The following is a 20950-nucleotide window of genomic DNA, read 5'->3' as shown; positions in this document are numbered from 1 at the left end:
GTCGCCATGGAAAATAAATGTATTGAAAGTAAAAGTGTTATTTTCTGTAATGTGTGTGTGGTGTTATTTTATTGCGATATATAGCTATTGACGAGAAATAGAATAATTCAATTCACCAAACACACTTGAATTGAATTATTCTATTTCTCATGAATAGCTATATATCACAATAAAATAACACCACACACATTACAGAAAATAACACTTTTACTTTCAATACATTTATTTACCATAGTGACACTCTGGCACTACGTTTCTTTCTTACAGCGTAACATACGAATCGCAACTCCGAATGTACGTTTTTCTGCTCATATCTCCTTTAGTGACATTTTAATAAGCAAAAGTCAATAAACAAATAAAGAGCTTCAGAAAGGGGGAGGGTACTTAAACTTTTGTTTCTACAGAACTTCAGTCTGAAAGTATCCTAGTAATCCTTCGTTTCACAAAACCAAAAGTAATATCACAGTCTCATAACCTTCATTAGCTGTTCCGGCTCTGACTTACTGAGTTGGATCTTTTAATTTCTTATTTAACTACTTTTATTAAATTTCAGTTTACAATATAAAATTAGTTAAATTTTTACAAAATGTAAAATAATTACACTGCTCACTTTAAAACTATGATTTTTAATCAAAAATTTGTTAAATTTCTACAAAGTATAAAATAGATAATAAAATATGTTAATTCCAAATTCAGGCTTCCAAGTGCCTATATGTTCGGGTGGAGGACTATGTTATCCAAAATTTAATGACTATAGGCAACATTGTTTTTCAACAATGCGTAAACATACATATGTTCATGCAAATTATCATTATTTAGTTTCATGAAATATGATACAGGGTGATAATATTTGGTGACAACAATTAGAAAAGTGCTTCCGACATTTAAAGTGATTTGACACAAAATGCCATTTTGAAACTAATAGCCCTTCTGGGGTAATTCACATCTGTGCTTTAGAAAAAAATATAAAATTAAAAATATTAAAATAAAAGCTGAAAGATTTCAAATTTTATATTACACCCAAAGGGAATTCTTTTAATGTTTTGTGTGTTACCTTTAATTCTCAAATAGCCTGTTCTTCGTACATAAATCACATAAAATTCAAGTAAACAGCTATATAAAAAAAAATATTTAAAAAAGGCCTGTCTTCAAAATTTCCAATAGCCTTGCGTGCTAGAGGTAAAGAAATTTTTTTCCCATACAGCAATACCATTGCTCACTTTTATTCCATTATAACTGATGAAGTCACTTCAAATAATAAGGAAACTTTATGATGGTGTACAAGATGATTTGTGAACAGTCAAAAAATATTAGATAAGAAAGACATCCTACATTTTCTCAGACTAGCTAAGATTACAGGTCCACTCAATAATAATTCTATAATCTCAATAATTTCAAAATCCGGGTTAGATGGTAGCAACATTAGCTATGAGTTATGATGGAGCAGGTAACGTGATTAAAAAAGGGAATTGGAGCTCAGATTAAAGCTTTTGCTTCAAAAGCAATCCATATGCACTGCACTTCTCATTACATGAATCTTGTGTTCATATACTCATGCAACATTTCTGAAATTCACAATATGCTGAACAAACTTTTAAAAAAATATTCAAATCGGCAAAAAATATTAGACCTTTTCCGGACAAAATAGATAGCCTATACGGCATTGAGGCGTACCGCCACTTCTATCACAGCTTTTCCGATATCACCGAATTTAAAGGATCCGAAATTCGATCGAAAGCAAGTCTATCGAAATACTGTTCATTGTGATTCTGTGTTTTGTTAATACAAAGCTGCATTTTAGCAGTACCTTAACTTGTCTAGCTCATTTTCCAACTAAAATCTCAGTTTTCAAATTTAGAAAAGATTGTATATCACCGTTTTGCATCAGTTTGCGCTGATCATGTAAATGAAATTTGTGTAAATTTGTATAATTTGTGACATATAAAGATGATTTACCCTATCCGGTAACACATCGACGTATTTTCACTTAAAAAAAACATCAGAGAATTGCACAATATCGGCAATGTGCATCTTCCTTTGTTCAAGTACACATTGATGTAAAAAAGTCAAAGGAAATTGACAAAAATCCAGTTTTTCTTACTCTTGTAAAAAGCGCCAAATAAGTGGGCGATTCTGCACTTCACACCCTAATTTTATATTTGCTGCGTTGTTTCAAACAGAGAATAAATAGGATTAAACCAATTGTTTCCTTTTCCTAATATACTGTGAAAGCATCGATTTATCCGTTTATAGTTATATTTATAGTAAATTAATTGAATTCTGCTGCTATGCTCAACGATATATATAGTTAACAAAATAGCTCTAGACAAACGTTACGCAAATCAAACGACGCCAACTGTACTTTTAAATACGATGAAAATAAAATTAATAATCATGTACATACTAATGAGTGGATGAACTTTCGTTAAGTAACAATTACTGATGTAAAAAATTAAACACAAATATTAACACTTAATTAAATAGATAACCAATAGAATAGACTGATGCAATACATTAAAAGAATTTAACTACAGTTTATTATGAAAAACTTAATGCAGATAATTTAATTTTCATCAACAAAGATTTAACCGGGACATTGGTAGTACCGACAAACCGAGTGAAGTGCTAAAAAAATAAATAAAACAATATAAATACGCAAATATACATTACCTGGAGCTGAAAGGCTCGGACTCCATTTCAGAAATTTTTATTTTTATTACACAAGTAAATTACAATATATATACTACAATACAAAAATTTTAATGGCAAGAAAAAGTATTTATTACAAAGATTATTTACAAAAATATTATATACAAATGTTAATAGTTAGTAAGAAAAATTAGTATTTATATACAAAGATATTATATACAAATGTTAGTAAGGTTAGAATAAATATTTATGTACGAAGATATTAAAGCTTAAATATCTGAAAAAGAATTAGAAAATTATATAAAAAAATATATCAAATACAAAGATAAAATATCTGAAAAAGGAATTAGAAAATTTATAAAAAATATTAAAGATTCTTAAAAAGAATTAGAAAATTATATTAAAAAAAATCAAAAATACAAAGATATTTAAGATTAAATATCTTAAAAAGAATTAGAAAATTATACAAAAAATATATCAAACAGAAAGCTATTAAAGATCTTAAAAAGAATTAGAAAATTAGATCAAATTAGACAATGAAAAATATATAGAGAATTTATAATCGCAAGAATAGCACCTAGATCCAACAAAGTTAAAGTCTAGTATGAGCTAAGGCTCCTCTAAACCTTAGTATAGCCTTAGTATCATCCTTGAACCGGCAGGTTCCTTTCAACGGGCGCCTGGACGGAAGGGTCCTATCCCGATCGAAGTTGCGTCTCTTTTCGAACATTATGGGCATAAGTGTTGTTCGGCAGAGTGATGATGGCATGTCGATAAGCAATGTGGATGGTAAGCAATGATAGTCCAGCAGAAAGATGATTTGAAGATACCTGCACTTGGGGAGAAGTATTCAGAGGCTAACTCCTAGGTTGAAAGTCGCTGCGCTGAGGTATAGAAGGCGGCCTCGGTGGGCGGGGAGATCTTGAAATCTTCAGGTCAGGTGGGTGAAAGTGTCCAATGGGAGAAAAAGTTGGAATTTGGAAATAGAGCTGAGGGGTCTCATGCAAGCAAGTGTGTTATGTTCACAGATCAAAGATATAATTTAAGAGTTTTTTTTTTTTTTTTTTTTTTTTTTTTTTTTTTTTTATAATTAATTAGTTAAAGATGTTAGCTTCCTCACAAATAGTAAAAAGAATTAATAGTTTCTCCATGGGTGTGTCTGCGGCTTTTAATTGGTGTAAGCTATTTTTGAGAGTAGAGAAGAATTTAAATATGTTATTGTAGCCGAAAGTATTATTGAGTTCTTTTAGTGTAGATAGAATGTCGGTGAAAATGTTCGCGTTGGATGTAGTGTTGGTAGTCTGATTTCTAATGTCTTGTGTATTGTTGGAAGTAACTTGTGCATATGTTCTCCCTTGTGTAAGGTTTGGGGTGCTATTGCTTGGTGTAAAAGTGTGATTGGGTGATTTATTTAGGTTTCTGTTTTTGGGGAATTTCTCGCAACCGCGGAATGAAGCTGGATGATTTTTTTGGCAGTTTGCGCATGTGGGGTTATCTAATTTACCTTGTGTTGGGCAGTCTGTTGTTTTATGTTGTTGTGCGCATTTAACACACCTAGGTAAGAAGAAACAATTGTCTGATGAGTGATTAAAACGTTGGCAGTTGTGGCATTGTGGTGTAATGTTTTTGTTGATGTATTTTTCGATTGTGATAATGAACATACCTAGGTGTGTTTCACTGTAGATTTTGTCGATGTTTGGTGTTGGCATGAGTTGTATCTGAAATAGTGGCATGGGTTGTTTGGTTTTGAATCTTGTGAGTTGTACTACTTTGTGTACATTGTATCCGAGGTGTGTGAGTTCCGTGGAAATTTCATGTGTGTCAGTGGTAATGGGTAAGCCTCGGATAACTACTTTAATTGGGCGTTTGTGCTTGGGTGTAATGATATAATGTTCGATGTTATGTTTTTGTAAGTCTGTGGTGAGTTGTCTGTGATCATCTGTTGTTGATGGTAGTAACTTGAGGTATTCTCCACTTATTTTGGCGTAAAATGTAGCATTAGTCAGTGTAGTGAGTTTCTTGATGTACTGGTTGTGTGTGGCGCCATCTATCGGCTTAACCATAATTGGTGTAGGTGTGCTATATTGGGGAAGTCTTGTATCTGGTGTTTGCGAGCTGTTAATTTGTGTTGTGGGTTGGGTGGAATGAGTGTCAGGTTGCGAGAGTGCTGTGTAGCTGTTTTGGGTGGGTATACTGTTGGGTGCAACATTTACGGGTACCTTAGCAGTTTTGTGTGGTTTTTTGAATCCTTCCGTGTCGTCGTCACTGTCTGAATTATCACGTGGTTTGCGTTTCTGTTGTGTGATTGGCTGTGTAATGCTTGCATGGGAAAGAGCAATATTCAACTTACCCCTCAGCTGATCCAGCAGAGTCTTCTTCTTTTCTATCTCCTTTTTCAGAATGTCCGAATGATAGTCCGTGTCCGTGACTGGTCTGTTGGCCGATAAGTACCGGATGGTTCCGTAATAGCTAGTAATGCTCCTTTCTACTTCAACGATTTCTTGTCGGAGTGTAGCAATTTCCAGCTCCGTAAGAACGTGACCAGCATTGTCCTGGTCCATATCAGTGGCCGTCGTATTCGAGGTGTCCGCAACAGGATCCATACCTTTATCCGGTGGAACCGCTTCGCTACGGGGAGTCTGCTTAGTACGAGCCATATCGAGAGGTCACGATTTCATGAGCCGTAAAGCTTTTGCACTTCGTCGCGAAGTCAGTGGCGAACGGCCATGTGCCCTTTCTAGCCAATCAGAAAAATCAGTTAAAAATTACACTAAAATTTCATTGGATGGATTTGCACCGTTTGCTAATTGTAAATTTCGGCCCCCTCCCAGACCCGAAGCACTTGGCGACATAAAGTTCGAGCGTTTTCACTCTGCTCTTGTTAACAACCACTGATCAAGGAAACGTCAATGCTTGTCAAAATTCATGATGTAACCCCTCACAAAATTGATTCTGGCCCTTTTTTGACACAAAAAAATTTACTAAATTAAGTCCTTCAGTGTTTTTACCTTTTTTTCACTGTAGAAGGCAGTTACTCTTGTTAAATTTAACATTTGGCACTAAATTTTACCTCTTTGCGGAACCCTCTTTTTGGCGATAAAAATAATTCTTTGATGATGTGGGGATAAAGGCATTGGTCATTGCAAATTCGAATCCTTTGTTACCATTTCAATTAATGCTGGTGATTTTTTTAGTCTAAAACAAACACTTCGCTTCCGAAAACTGTCAGATTTAAATTGAAATGAGTTTCACTTCAGTTTTAGACAAACGAAATAATTTGACTAGCTACTCGGGAGAGGCGGAATATCTTATTCTAGCAAGTACGGTTATATAAATGGCAGGGAAAACTTTCTACTACCACCTTGCAATAAACTTTCATTTAAACCTCAGGACCCCGTAATATTTACACAAATTTTGTGGGACTCCATAAGTATTGCGCAAATAAGACACACTCATGAGTGAAACTCTCAATTTTTTTCACTTGTACTGTAATATACTATTGCAGTTTCAGGTCATTCCCTTTAATTTCTAATTTTAAGACATAGAACGATGTGAAATTTTTAAATATGTAACAAACGAAATGACAGCTTCACGTGCAAAGCAAGGAAAATGAACGTTTATATTATAAAAAGAATGCGTCGAAACGTTTTTGTTTTTCCCTTTGTCTGTATTGTCTAGCTTTTTTTATTTTCAGATACATTGTGTAAAAATATTTGATAACTGTAAAATTATTATATTAAGTTAAAGAAATATCAAAACTGCTAAAATTTTGGCAACATCCTACTGCATGTCCCGCGACCAACACGGGAGTCGTGACCTACAGTTTAAGAAACCCTGTTCTAGGTAAAATCCTAGTATACGGAACAGCATTTGACGCGACTTTAAAAATCGTCGCCAACACCAAAATGACACGTTTACTGCTCATCATAATGCCGCCGAATCCCGTATGTACTGCAAACTAGAATTAAAACGTGTTCTCTCTCTCACACACACACACATACCATATCCATATATATATATATATATATAATTTATTTACTAAATAATATTGATTATATTTATCTTCTAAGATTAATTATAGTAGATTTATCTGAAAAGAGTGAATCCATACTTAGTAAGTTCTATTTCGAAAGATGTTTTTAAGCAACTTGAATGAAAATTGTTAAAAATGTTTAACGGGGACTGGAATTAAATCATGAATAACAAAATTTCAATTGTAAAAGGAATAAATTAAAAGCAAGAATTAAATTAGATACAAATATACATATAAATTATATGCGTTGCTCTAGTTATTTCGTGCACTATTTAGGAATCTTTTACTTGTTGTAGAAGGGTTAAGGCGACTGTGCCTGGGCACCCTGTTGTGTCCAAACACCGTTCCATCGTGATACACCAAGACTCCATTAAATGTGATCACATTTTTCCAACCGGGATAGTGATTAGTGACTCTGAGTACCGTACCGAAAGGCTCGCGCTCGAATCCCGGAGACTGCATGGATGTTTGTAAATGTATAGTGTCTGTGCGGCATGGGGGGCACTCTAAATACGCGGCGGGCCGAAAGTCTTTTTTCGTTTTGGAATATATGAAAGATGTTATATTATATGTTAGTCTAAACGCATATTCATCTAATATCCTGTAGAATGTGTCGCTATTCCACTTGACCCATGTCCATCCATAAACTCTATTGATATACCATATTAAAATTTAAAAGAAACCTTGTTTAAAAAAATGTATTTGTAATATTTGGATCGTATTAACCGAACTGTTGATCACAATAAGCGATGTATTTTCCATGTTTTCGTATACAAACTGAAGGGCGTTCTGCAATTCGATAACAATATCCAAATGATAACATTATTTTTCCCATTGGACAGCTGATGTTTATCCATTTTCACAGTCGCACTTTCCCGTAATTCTGATAATACTCTGTTACATGCAGTTGAAAACAAGTCTGAAATCATTTTTTCCAAATGCAATTGAAAAATAGATCACTTGTACTGTTTCTGACAGAATTTAAACCACTTCAGAATTAATCAGGTTTACATGAATACAAAGCGTTATTATGGCAATGGTACGCAAGTCGCGAAGAAATTTTGGGGGGTCGCTAAATTCAAAAAAAATTTATTTGACAACAAAAAATATAACGGCATATGAAAAGAATTTTGGATGTTTAACATTTACTAGGAATTTTAAATTAATCATTTCCATATATTAATTTTGATCGTATTGTTTTCCCCTTGATCCAGGCGTTATGCTTGAACAATTCGAGAATCGAATTTCAAAGCGCGCAGCGATAATTGTAATATGCATAGTTTACACACTTGTGTTCCCTATTTCTAACCAAATTTGTTCTCAAGCAAGCATATAACATTTTCGAAGTATTGGAAAATTCGATTGCGTGCTTGAAGGATGATAAAAAAAAAAAAATTCCAGTTTTGTTCGATGGATAAATGGCTACACAAAGAGGGTACAATCCTAGAACGCGGTATGGTCTTGGCGCGAGTTTGAAAATTTTCGCCAACACCAAAATGACCCGTTTACTGCTTATAATAATGTCGCAAAATTCACCCAATCCCGTGTGTAACGTATACTGGGATTAAATCGGCAAGAGTGAAAATGGGAATGATGGTCAGACATCTAATAAACATTTTTCTTTCTACTTCTAATAAGAAATCAAGTAAATATCAAGAAGAGTTTATTAGATACTGTTTTACATGTTGCATTATCAGTGGAAAATGAATATCCGTTGTGTGTTAAATGCAATGAAAAATCAATGCATGAAACCTGTTAAATTAAAACTATATTTGGAAACTAAACATAACGATTTAGTAAATAAATCTGATTAATTTTTAAGAAATTAACTAACAGCGTGAAATATCAAAATGTATTTTTGAGAAAATATACAACAGTTCCTGAGGTTTCATCGGCATCCTTACAAATTTCATATTTAATTACGAAAACCTCATACAATTGGAGAATCGCTCAATCTTCCTTTTCGGCAATAAAAATGACATCAATTATCCATGGAGAAAAATACAATAACGACTTAAATGATACGAAACAGTCACGATTTTATTTGAATTCGAAAAGGGGGTGGGATAGAATTCGGAAATATGCAACCGGGAAAAACCGGCAACTATGAAAAAACGAAATAAATAGGCGTAAAATGGACGAAATACGTTAGTCTAAACGCATAATTCATCTAATATCCTGTAAAATGTGTCGCTATTCCACTTGAGCCATGTTTATACATAAACTCAAACTGATAAACCATATTAAACTTTAAAAGAAACCTTTGTTTAAAAAATGTATTTGTAATATTTGGATCGTATTAACCGAACTGTTAATCGCAATGAGTGATGTATTTTTCATGTTTTCATATACAAATTAGAGGAATTTCTGCAGTTCGATAACAATATCCAAATGATAACATTAAGGGGCATTTACTGTATTTTACAATTTCTGATTAACAGGGGGGGGATTCAAACTCTTGGTTGACAGAATGACAGTTTGCATGATTTTCCTTTCAAGAAAATATGATTTTTTTTTTCATCTGGAATTGGATCATTATCCATTTTTTGGCGCATGGCTGTAATATTCTGTCACTAAATTCCAAATTCTTTAGAAGCAAATCTGGCTCCACTGTACCCGAGTAGTTAAAACTGTTGACTACTGCGTTGGCTTTTGTGATTTTTACTATGCAATCAGTTTTCCTTAGAAATTACTCCACGAAATCAAACCTACGTTATTTGGCCAATGTGCTTGGCCAAATAACCTAACCTAACATTTGAAGGAAATCAGCGTGAAACCAATTTTGAAAAATACATAAACAAATAAGTAAGTAAAATTTTAAAAAAATTCTGAAAGTTTTCAGATTTTATATGACATTCAAAACTGCGTCTTTTAACGTTTTGTGTGTTCACACTCAGGCCACATAATATTCAATTCAAGAGCAATATCGCAAAATGTTTAAAAACAGAACATCTGTAGACAGTGTCGCGCGCAGGAGATAAAAACACTTTTTTTCTGTACGGTGTTGCCACTACTGGCTTTAAAATCGTTGAGTTTGTTAATCAAAAATTCCTTAAAATTTTCCAAAATATGGAAAAAATTCGAAATTCAAAATTCGTGGGTCCAGGTGCTCATGTTCGGGTGGAGGATTACGTTATTAAAAATTGGATGACCGTAGGTACCGTACTTTCTTCACAGTGCTAGAAACATGCATACATTCATGCAGCTTCTTCATTATTTAATTTCTTTAAATATAATACAGGTCGGTAATATTTGGTGGCAACAATTTAAAGAGTGATTCGCCGTTTATAGTGAAACGCCATAAAATGCCGTTTTGAGACTAATAGCCCTTCTGGCTCACCGCCCGCTCGGGTTAAAAAATTAGGTTAGGTTAACTGAATACACACAGTATTGTAGGGGTATCACCTTCAGGGATGGGACGCCTTTGTGGAGGTCTTTCTCAGGAAACTAGATTATACTCATGTTACAGACAAGTGAAAAACCAAGAGAAGTACTCATGTAGCCCACTAGTTCGAAGAGGTTTGCAATTTTAGTCGAACTACCGGTATTGAGTGGTCACTTGTGGGGTTTTGGAAAAGCTATGATTGATTTTTTAAAAAAAAATATTTTTATTTATTTATTTAACCAAGATTAAACTAAATGTGTTCCACATTTTCAAAGCAACTCAATATGATTCTTACTTCGTTACTTGTTTACAGATCGTTACAGCTAGCTCAAGACAGGGATAAAAACTAAAGATAACTAAAGACAGCTTTAGTTTAGAAACTAAAGATAACTTCAGTAACTAATTAAAATAGAGATTTCTAAACTAAACTTTAGTTTAGAAAAATTAACCTTGATCGAAACTTAGTCTAGAGAAAATTGTTTGGCGCGTGTTGTCTTGCCTCTGTCGTCCCCCCCCCCCCCGCTTGAAACAAGATTTTTCGTTGTTTCACTTTTCATGCGAGCCAGTTGCCTTTCGGAAAAACGGAAGATATAATTCTTTCGTTTGTCCAGTATTAACAACTAAGCTATTTAAAAGAAATAGATGCAATTCTATAGAATATTATCTATTTACATTTTAATATGTTTAAGTAAAAATGCACTTAATTCATGATACATCTAATTATATAGAATTGCATTTTATATTTCCTTCAGTTTTTAAGTACACAAGAGATACAGAACATTCCTGTGTTACCCTAAATGTATTATGTACCTGTATTATCCTTTAAAATATTCCGTTATTCCACCTGGGACGTCTCTGCCCATAATCTCCACTTTCAAAGGGAAAAAAAGGCCCTTCTGGATGATCGGTAAAATCAACCCTTTCAGATTTTTCATTATTATTTTTTAAATTGGCGATGTTGGCGACATAAACAATTTCGAAAAAAATTAAATACTGAAGACCATTTTGACACTAAATCCAGGTAGTCGTAAATTCTAATAAAAACTAGCTGAAGTGGACTGAAGTTTAGCTTTCCTATTTTTTTTAGCCCAAAGGGCGTTGGCTCAGCAGGGCTATTAATTTCGTTTTGGCATTTTGCGTGGATTCACTATAAACAGCGAATCACTTTTTAAATTGTTGCCCCCAAATATTAGAGACTGTATTATATTTAAAGAAATTAAATAATGCAGAATCTGCATGAATGCATGTATGGTTCTCGCATCGTGCGGGAAAAAAAAGGGGGGGGTTACTTAGAGACGTTAAACTCTGAATATCGTAGTTCTCTACCCGAATATGGATACCCGGAAACCCGAATTTAGAATTTCTTTTATTGTCTATTTCATATTTTGTAAAACTTGTCAAAACGAATTTTTGATTAGCAAACTCAACGATTTCAAATCAAGTAACGGTAACATTGTATTGAAAAAACACTTTTATCTCCAGCGCGCAAGACTATCTGTCGGAAATTCTAAAGATATGCTGTTTTTAAATATTTTTAGCCCAAATGCTCTCGAAATGTGTATGTGTAACGTAATGTAATATATACGAGTGTACTGCAACCCTCCTGGCCGATAATAATAGGTCTCATGGTTAACGCAGCACAACCAACAAAAACGTGTATATGTACGTAATTAAAAAAAAAAAAAAAAAAAAAACCCTTTGAGAGTAATATAACACGTGAAAGCCTTTCTATTTTATTTTATTTATTTATTTATTTTTTTAAATTATGGCGGGCACTAACCGATTATAGGCGTTGCCCCCTACTAAAGTCAGAAAAGGAGGTCGTTTTATTATGGGGCCGGCGGCCACCGTTACGTCCTATGAAGGCACAGACAATTTACATACATGCCTTCTCCGGGATTCGAAATCAGGCTCTTCGGTTACGGTTACGTTCCCGTCTGGACGGCAGGTTTCCTAAATTAATGTTTTGTTAAATTACTGCAAAGTACACGAGGACTATCTGCCTGAGAGAAGGGATGCCTTCGTGGAGGAGTTCCTAAGCCTAAGTGAAATTGGCTCAAACTGGGGAAAACTAAGAAAACACCCATGCCAGCCCGTTAGCCAGGACTCGAACTACCAGTGTTCAGCGACTTTAGCGCTCGGCAGCTGGTGGACCTCCTACGTTAAAATTTAACTGCTATGAATAGGAATGGCATAACTGTTAAGCATTGATAGGGGATGTTTACAGGCTACATTTAAAATGGTTTATTTTACTCTGACAAAAAATGAATAAAGTTTTTGGAACCTAAACAATGAGTAATAAAAAAGATGTAAAACCAATCCTTTTTATGCCAGTCATATTTTATGTTGATTTTACTTTCTTACTTATATCATTTTCTTCTTTCACATAATTTCAAAATTGAGCGTGAGTCATTGTAATGACAAATCAGAATTGCTTCAACTGCCTCCACTGCAAACTTGTTACTTTTATCCGATTCCTGAGGACCATTAATGAAAATATTCTCTGGAAATTTGCATCGTGGGCTAGAATGACAATTAGCTTAGCTTTCTTGGATATGATTTCCGATCAGTATGCTTTGTATCTGTAAGAAATTTAGCCATTTTCAAAGTAATCACACAGTTTTAAATAGTATTTTTTTTTTTTTTTTTCCTAATTAATCTTAGTTACCTTATGGCAACCCTAGCTACTATACGAAAACGTTGGAAACGAAAAGGTAGATGTAAGGAAATTCATGAATCACGAAGTTAGTTCACTTCAACTGCAGTGTTTTAAAAGGCAGATGCAAAGCTCATAAACAGTATCTATTTTTCCGCTTTGGCGCGTATCGAAAGATGCAAAGTCAACAGAATTTTATTCGTATTTTCTGTTATTATATTCAGACATGTCCTTTAGTTACTCGCTGGGAATTTAACTTTGCTTTTGCTGTTGCCTTTCACCCTAAAGAACTCGGATATATCTCTAACGAAATGAAAGAACTTTGTTTCTTTCTTCTTTTTTCCGGTTGGCTAGGTACAGTGGCTCCCAAAAGTGTTCGAACACTTATGATTTTCATTGAAATAGGGCTCTATCCATTAATCAAAAGTAAACTTTTTCAATGAGATTTTAATAATAAGATCTATTATATAGCCTCATTTATCTGGAATAGTCATATATCTGGAATCATATATCTGGAATATCTGGATAGCCTCATTTATCTGGAAATTGTTAAGATCAGATAAATCAAATATTGCCACAATAGATACTTCACGTGTATATACTACCCCAATTTACAATGAAAGAAACAAGCACAGAAACTCAATGTATCAGCTCAACATACAGAAAACTATCGATAAGAATTCTTGAGCATAAAGCCAGAATTATAATTAAAAAAGCAACTAAAACCACCACTAGGTGGTGTTGCAACAAAGACCTTCCTTTCAAGCTTCCCTACATATGAATGCAATTTTAAGTACAATAATCTTGCAGAAACCAAAGAACATGGCAAAACCATCCATTACAACTCTAGCTAAAAAAAAAAGCAGAATGGTCAACATATTTAATTTGTGTTTACATATGGTTCTGGTACATCAACCTAGAGTACTAACATATAAAGGATACATATATAAAAGATATATATATAATGATATATAGTTACATATATATAAATGAATGAAACACCTATATATGACATTCATTCGGTTCAACTTGATGCCCGGCTGGATTAGTGTCGCTGCTGCTGCCAGAGATGGCAGTTCAGTGTACTGAATTCTGCATGCACTGTGGAAAGAAAAAAGAACTTCCTTCCACACAGCATGAAGGTTTTGTGGTATATTGAATGCAGAATTCAGTACAGAGAGCAGCCCCATCTGGCAGCAACAGCTGCAATTTGACTACACTCTAAGTTGAACTGAACTTGGATGACAGATAAGGGGGTACTTCATTCTATGTGGCTTCAATTCTGTACCAGAGTTCATCAATCATAGTGACAGATGAGTGGTCACATGCCAGTCTCTTGGTAACCCATAACTAGATGTTCTAGGTGGATGAGAGATATGGAGAACTTGCTGGCTAGAGCAACAATGGAATTGAATTCCTCTGTATTGACCACATATCCTTACTGTCCATCATGCATTATTTAGTCGAATGATTTCATTACTTAGGCCTCGATGATAGGGCACATTCATGAGCCTTAACAAGTCATAAATGTACCAGTGGCCATCCAGATTACCAGCTATGAGACCAAGATATAAACTGAATGTCTATCCACGGCACCCCACATTAGCATGCCACGAGCTTAGGCATTATGACAATAACAAATGCAAGTTGCCATCATTCGTGCTACTCCCTGCCTCCATGATTGAATACATCCAACATCATGCTGTATGCAGAACCGCGATGTGATCGAGAAGATGACTTGGTGCCATTCCTGTGTCCAGTGCTGTTGTTTCTTGCACTGGGTGTAACCTGTCTCCACGGCAATAACAGGGAAAGGCATAAAAAAGATGCTACACATGTCATCCTGCACAGGAACCAAGTTTGACTCAAATGTGCCATGGTTGTATAATCTTCAAGGTCAAGAGGACAACATATATAAATATATATCCTCTTGGATATTAGTGGCTCTGGTCATTGAGATCCCACATGGCACCCTGCAGGATCCTACTGGACCTATTAATTCCCCATTCACTTGACAGTAATGAGTTGAGTTTCCAACTTACATGAGTAGCAATGTTGTGGAAAATAAACTGCAGTCCCGAAAGGCCGTGATCCTGCCACAGTCAAACTGTGATAAGTGCTGGTAAAAGTTCCTCCTCACGTGAGGATAACAGACCTTAACACCAACAACCAAAGCTGAAATGTGATTTCCATGTTAAACTGTAGAGACAGGTATTTTTGGAGGCAGTCAAGATGAAAAATTAACAACGCCTTCACCAGGAATCGAACCGTTGACCTCTCAATTACACGCTGAATGTGCACACCACTACACCATGAAGGCTCGCTAAGAAGGTGGGAGAAATACCTTATAAAACAACTGCTGTCCAATCTTTCCATTTACACACAAGACAGATGGTGTTGCTTATACCTGCTCTGTGTGCATGTTCTGGAATGCATATCCCCACATATATTATTTTTCAGGCAAAATTTGCTGTTTGTTACATGTTGCCTTCATGGTACAGGAATTTTAATAGCTGATCAATGTGTGTTGTGTGGGTGAAATATGTAAATAAAAATTCTAGCTTTAATTTGTTTACTTTGCTGTTTTGATCTAAAAATTGTAAATTCTTATAATAAATCTCTAAAATGCAATATTTTCAAATTAATACATGTCACATAACTGTTGCATTATGTTGGTGATGCAGATAGTTTTGCAAACTGAAACTCAAATGGCCACCAGTTATTAAAATTTTTAACTGCCAACAGGAAATTTGAGAGGAATAACTTTTTCACAACTCTCCTAAGCTTTCATTTTAAATGGGTTACATTCCAGCTCTTGCTTGCTGTTTAGCAATGATGTTGCCAAATTATCTCTCTTTCATCAACTGTATAATTATAATGATGTGCAATTCATTTTAAAACTGTGCTTCTCAAAAATAAAGAAAATTTTCCTTCACTAGCCCGTCTGCAACTTTATGTAATTATATATATACATTCCATTACCATCTATAACAACAATCATGATTAAAAACATCTGAGTCTCCTCCTCTAAATTATTACACATGTAGAAATAATTAAGAATATATATATTAATTAAGAATACATATATAGAATAATAGAATAAATATATAGAATAATAACAATTTAATATGGTGAAGTATTAAAACTGAATCAAAAAATTGAAAAAAAAATTGCAATAAAAGTAAACTCATACAAAAAATTGAAAAAAAAATTATTTTGTATATTACGTATCTAATATCGAGTCACATCCGAGCCGCTTGCCATCTGTACCTTAAAGATTTCAGATAACAGGTTTTTATCATTATATTATTTTTCAAGTGTTTCAAGTTTCTTAAAAAATTTGAATGCTTCAAACTTAGTGTTATATTCTCATTTTCAATCACATTCATGTCCATAAATTAAGGATAATTCGGAGTCACGCGGAAATCGAACTCTAAAATAAATATATCACCTGTAAAATCACAACACACATCTTCAAGAACCGTATGCAAATTTCAGGTAGTAACTAGATGACACTGATGGTACGTCACAATGACGAGAGTGTAAGAGAGTGATATATAAGGAATACAGGCAAAGAAGTAAAATTTTTCGCAGGCACTTTATAAGCATTTCAGTGCAATAACCGAATAGTTATGACACAAAGGAAGCAAATGGATGATTTTTTACGTGGTAGAATTATCGGCCGTCTGGAATGTGGGCGTACCCAACTGGAAGTATCAGACAAACTTGGAATTGCCCAGAGTATCATCTCCAGGCTTTGGCAACATTCCAAGATGATGGTAATGTGAGAGTAGACGTTGCAGCACAGGTTGCCCCAGAGTTACAACGCCGAATGAGGACCGGTATTTGGCAGTTACTGCCAAAAAAAACTGGCGGAGCACAGCCTCAGACCTGTCTCGTCAGCTCTCTTAAGCCACTGGTACGACAATTTCAAGGCAGACCATGTACAAACGCTTAGGGCAGATTGGTCTATATGCTCGTAGACCTGTCATATGCATTCCACTTACTGCAACTCACTCTTGCCTGCGGTTAATCCTGGAGTAGAGAGCATGCATTGTGGACACCGCAACAGTGGGCTTGTGTGATGTTTTCCGACAAGTCCAGGTTTAGCTTGCAGTCTGATTCTCGCCGGACTTTCATATGGAGAGCTCCAGGTACCCGTTACTACCAAGAAAACATCATTGAACAACACCGTTACGGTGGTGCAGGAGTGCTCATTTGGGGTGGAATTATTCTGGGTTCCAGAACTGACCTGCATGTTCAAATTGGAACCATGACAAGCCAAATCTATCAGGACATCATTCTGGAACAACATGTACATTTGTTTTGGGGCGCCATGGCCGCACAATTTGTGTTTATGGATGAAAACGCCCATCCTCACCGTGCAAACATCGTAAGCGAATGCCTTCAATCGGCGATATCACCCGTATGGACTGGCCAGCATTCTCACCGGACTTGAATCCAGTAGAGCACATGTGGGATACATCGACAAGTTGCAGCCTGTCAACCTCCTCCTACATGTCTACCGGAACTTCGGAGAGCATTGCTTTTTGAGTGGTGTAATATCCCCCAAGATCAGATCGATAATTTGATACTCAGCATACCTAGGCGTTGTACGGACTGTATTGCATTGTCTGGGAGACATACAATGTATTAATCATACCAACCATGTAATATTGATTTTTTGTAAATAGGTTTTTTTCTGTAATTTGCTCCAGGGAGGAAAAAAATCGAAATTTTCCTTCTTAACAATACATATTCTTTGATTCTAACTTCCATGGTACCGTATATTAGTATTAAACCGATTTTGTTTTATACGACAATAAGTATTTTGCTTAGTTCAACATGCACTGCACATGCGATTCTCGAGGTTACCTGAAATTTGCTTTGCCTTTCTAAAAGACAATCTAATTGGAGCTGTGAAAATTGGCTCTATTCCAGCTGCCCGAACGATGCTCACCCAATACACAATTCGCCAATAAAAGTGATCGTTTCCAACGTCGGTGCAAAACTCGCTTTTTTGGGGGGGGATCGCCATATGAAATTCCCTGAACTTCTTGGTCAATTTTCAAATTCCCTGACTTTTTCCAGTTTTCCAGGTAGCGTGGCAACCCTGTTGCAAAAATGCTACATAAATGCAGCCAATCAAGTCATTCTGGGAGAAAGTATGGACCAAGTAAAAAGTCTCCTACAATGCTAGAGCACATACTGAGGGCAAATTTGCACTGTGAGGCATGCATACATGTAGCATGTGAGTTTTTATCTGCCCAAGTACGCAAGCTGTGTATGTTCATCACACCCTCTAGTGAGAAGGTAGCCTCATCAGTGACGAGATCACTTGCTGTGAAGTTTTGGTTTGCACAATTTTTTTGCAAAAATCACCACGCAAAATCTATGTGCTTGTTGTAGCCTTCCGGTTCCAATGTCCAGATGCATCGTAAATGGAAAGGATGCAGTCCTTTGTCATGTAAAATACGCCAGACGGGGATATGAGTGTCTCGGGCTACAACTCATGTACTTGTTGAAGGATTATGCTCCAGATCTTGGAGAATGCTTTCTTTTGGAAAAAAACTGTCCGAGTTATTCGTTGGCGACCGGCATTTGGCTTTTGCATATCGAATGAACTGTTTCGCACAATCGTTGATGCAGAGTGGCAAGGCAACTTTCTATATCAGGATATTTCTCGTGATTCATTCACATTGCTTTTCATCGATTGCAGCTGGGCATGCATACATCAAGTGCACGTCAGCCATTTTGTGGTATGCGTAACTAGCCATACTACTGCCAACGCATCCACGGCTTCAATGGAGACAATCTCCGTTTCCTCAGCTGTTGCTTAAATGTTTTCTTGAATCACCATGTATTTTATCTCTCTTACTTAATCAATCAATTTTGAAGCCCTTTGCATGACATTAATAGTAATTATTAATTAAACTTTATCCCATTTTTGGTGTATCTGTACGTTTACACACACAAACATATATATATGCATTTGAATGCTAGTATAATTTCATGACCCCCTTAGTAATAAATAAATGAAATGAATGAGTTTATTGCTTTTGAATAGCGTAGTTTGTTAATTAATTACAGAATAAATTTGAAAGAAAAAATTAAAGTCGTTTTGCGTGAATGACAATACACTGCCATAAAGAAGATAAAAACATTTTAATTCCAAGAGTGGCAACCCATTTCTTTTAAATCACCAAGTCTCTTCATTAAATTCAAAATATAAATATCTTAAGCATTGATAAGCAACAAAGATTTTAGATGTTGAGGTTTTAACTCTTTGGCTGCTCATCCTGCGATTTCCACGGGCAACTCAAATGTAGCAAAATCTGCTCATCCCCCGGGCATGTGTTTTTCTTCCTTTATTGAGGAGCGCATCCCGTTTTTTCCCATTGAAATAAATTATATACAGTATTAGACGTTTAGTTTACATATTGGCCAACAGATATTGTTAGTTCTCCACTAAATTGCGGCATTTGAAGGCACGTGGTATTACCGCTCAAACTTCACTTTTTGGTGTTTTTTTTTACAGAAATGGCTGCTAGAAAACATTCAGCAATTATCTTAATTATTTAATTAAATTATTGAATTATTAATTAGATTGATCATTAACTAGATTTATTGAATCTGGTGCAAAGACCGTGAAGTTAGACTTTGTCTTGAAACCTGTTTTGAACTCTATCATACTAAACTGCATTTCTACGGTAGTTTTTCCTCAGTGCTTTATATTTTCTTAAATTTTATACATTTTGCTTTTTTATATTATGCAATAAATATAAATTAACTGTAATTCGACTGAAATTTATTTAGAAAAATTTTTTGGGGGGTGATAACATCTGAAATTGTTTTTTCTGGCAACTTTAGTTTCTCATGATAAAAATTTATATTATATATATATATATAAGTATTTTATAAAAAGAAAAAGCTCATTTTTCAATTCTCCAATATATATAGAATCAAAATATAGGGAAAAAAAAGTTTTTTAAGCTATTTTGGTCTACAAATTGAGCAATCAGACAGTTAATCAAATGTTCCTTAAATTTGCACAAAATATGAAAGTTGTGCTTCAGCGTTCAGATGAAGACGGTGTTCAAAATTTGGTGGCTCTAAGTGCCACAATTATTTCACAATGCATTTAAATTTGAAAGACAAATACCTGCACTTTGCCAACTGGCAGCATACTTCTTTTATATCACCAGGTTTTCTGATATATTTGAAACATAGATATCTTATATGTTGCTGAGTGGCAACATAAACCTTTTAAATTACAGAGTTTTTAATCAAAAGTTCATTAAATTCACACAAAATAAATAAAAAAAATCAAAATTCAATCTGAGGTGCTCATGTGAGGGATTATGCAAATTAAAAAATTGGCAGCTCCTATGTTTCACCCTTATTCCCTTATGCAAGGAACATACACACATAAATATTATTTATAATTTAGTAATAAAGATATTAATTGTAAATAAAAAAAACATGCATTAAAAGCTGCAGTAAATCAGTGGTAATAATTTAAACTAAAATCAAAGCAAATTCAAATATCATACTCAGCAGAATAAGATTTACACTTGATAAGGCCCTAAGCTATTTGAGATTTGGGGACCTTTATACATCTGTTATAATATATTTTAATTCTATATACACTATATTTTAATTGGGGGGGGCAAGAAAGTGGGGACCCTAAGCTATAGCTTGTGTAGTTTATACGTAAATCCAGCCCTGATACTCAGTTTGACAAAGTTGGAAAAGTGAAATGATATAAAAAATTTCAAACGATTACTGCACAAATGAAAAAACAAGTGAAATTATAAAAAGTAAAAAATAAAAAATAAAATAAATAAATCACATGATAATTTGACTTTTTTTAAATGCCAACATTTTGAGTTGATGAGGTGTTTTGTAAATTTTCCCTTGTGTCAATTTATGCAGAAACTGTTTGCACATTTTGCAACTTTATAATTTTCTACCAATTTACTTTTCTACTTTGCCAAACCAAATATTGTATTTAGTTTGATTCAGGTTTAGTTTTAAATTTACTCTATATATTTTAACTTAAATATTTTGACTTAAATTTTTAACTTTATATTTTGACTTTTTGGAAAAATGGTCTGGATTTTACCAACAATTCCAAGCTATTTTCCAATTTACTGACTTTCTAAGCATGTGGAAGCCCTGCATCAAGACAGAAAAAGAGGTTATTTGATTCAGAATGCTACATTAT

The 20950-nt window shown here is 34.6% G+C and overlaps 1 pseudogene across 1 annotated transcript in view; it reads right to left on the bottom strand.

Moving 5' to 3' along the window:
* LOC146995020 (cullin-5-like) overlaps positions 1 to 20950 on the bottom strand; it is a 430616-nt pseudogene that overhangs the window by 239897 nt on the left and 169769 nt on the right. The gene's annotated exons all lie outside the window — the stretch shown is intronic.

Source organism: Stegodyphus dumicola, chromosome 10, assembly GCF_044657685.1.
Source record: "Stegodyphus dumicola isolate Sdum_Otavi_A_Nest chromosome 10, ASM4465768v1".
NCBI classification, from domain to species: domain Eukaryota; kingdom Metazoa; phylum Arthropoda; class Arachnida; order Araneae; family Eresidae; genus Stegodyphus; species Stegodyphus dumicola.
The sequence above is the reverse complement of the archived record's forward strand: the minus strand, read 5'-3'. Positions and strand labels throughout refer to the sequence as shown.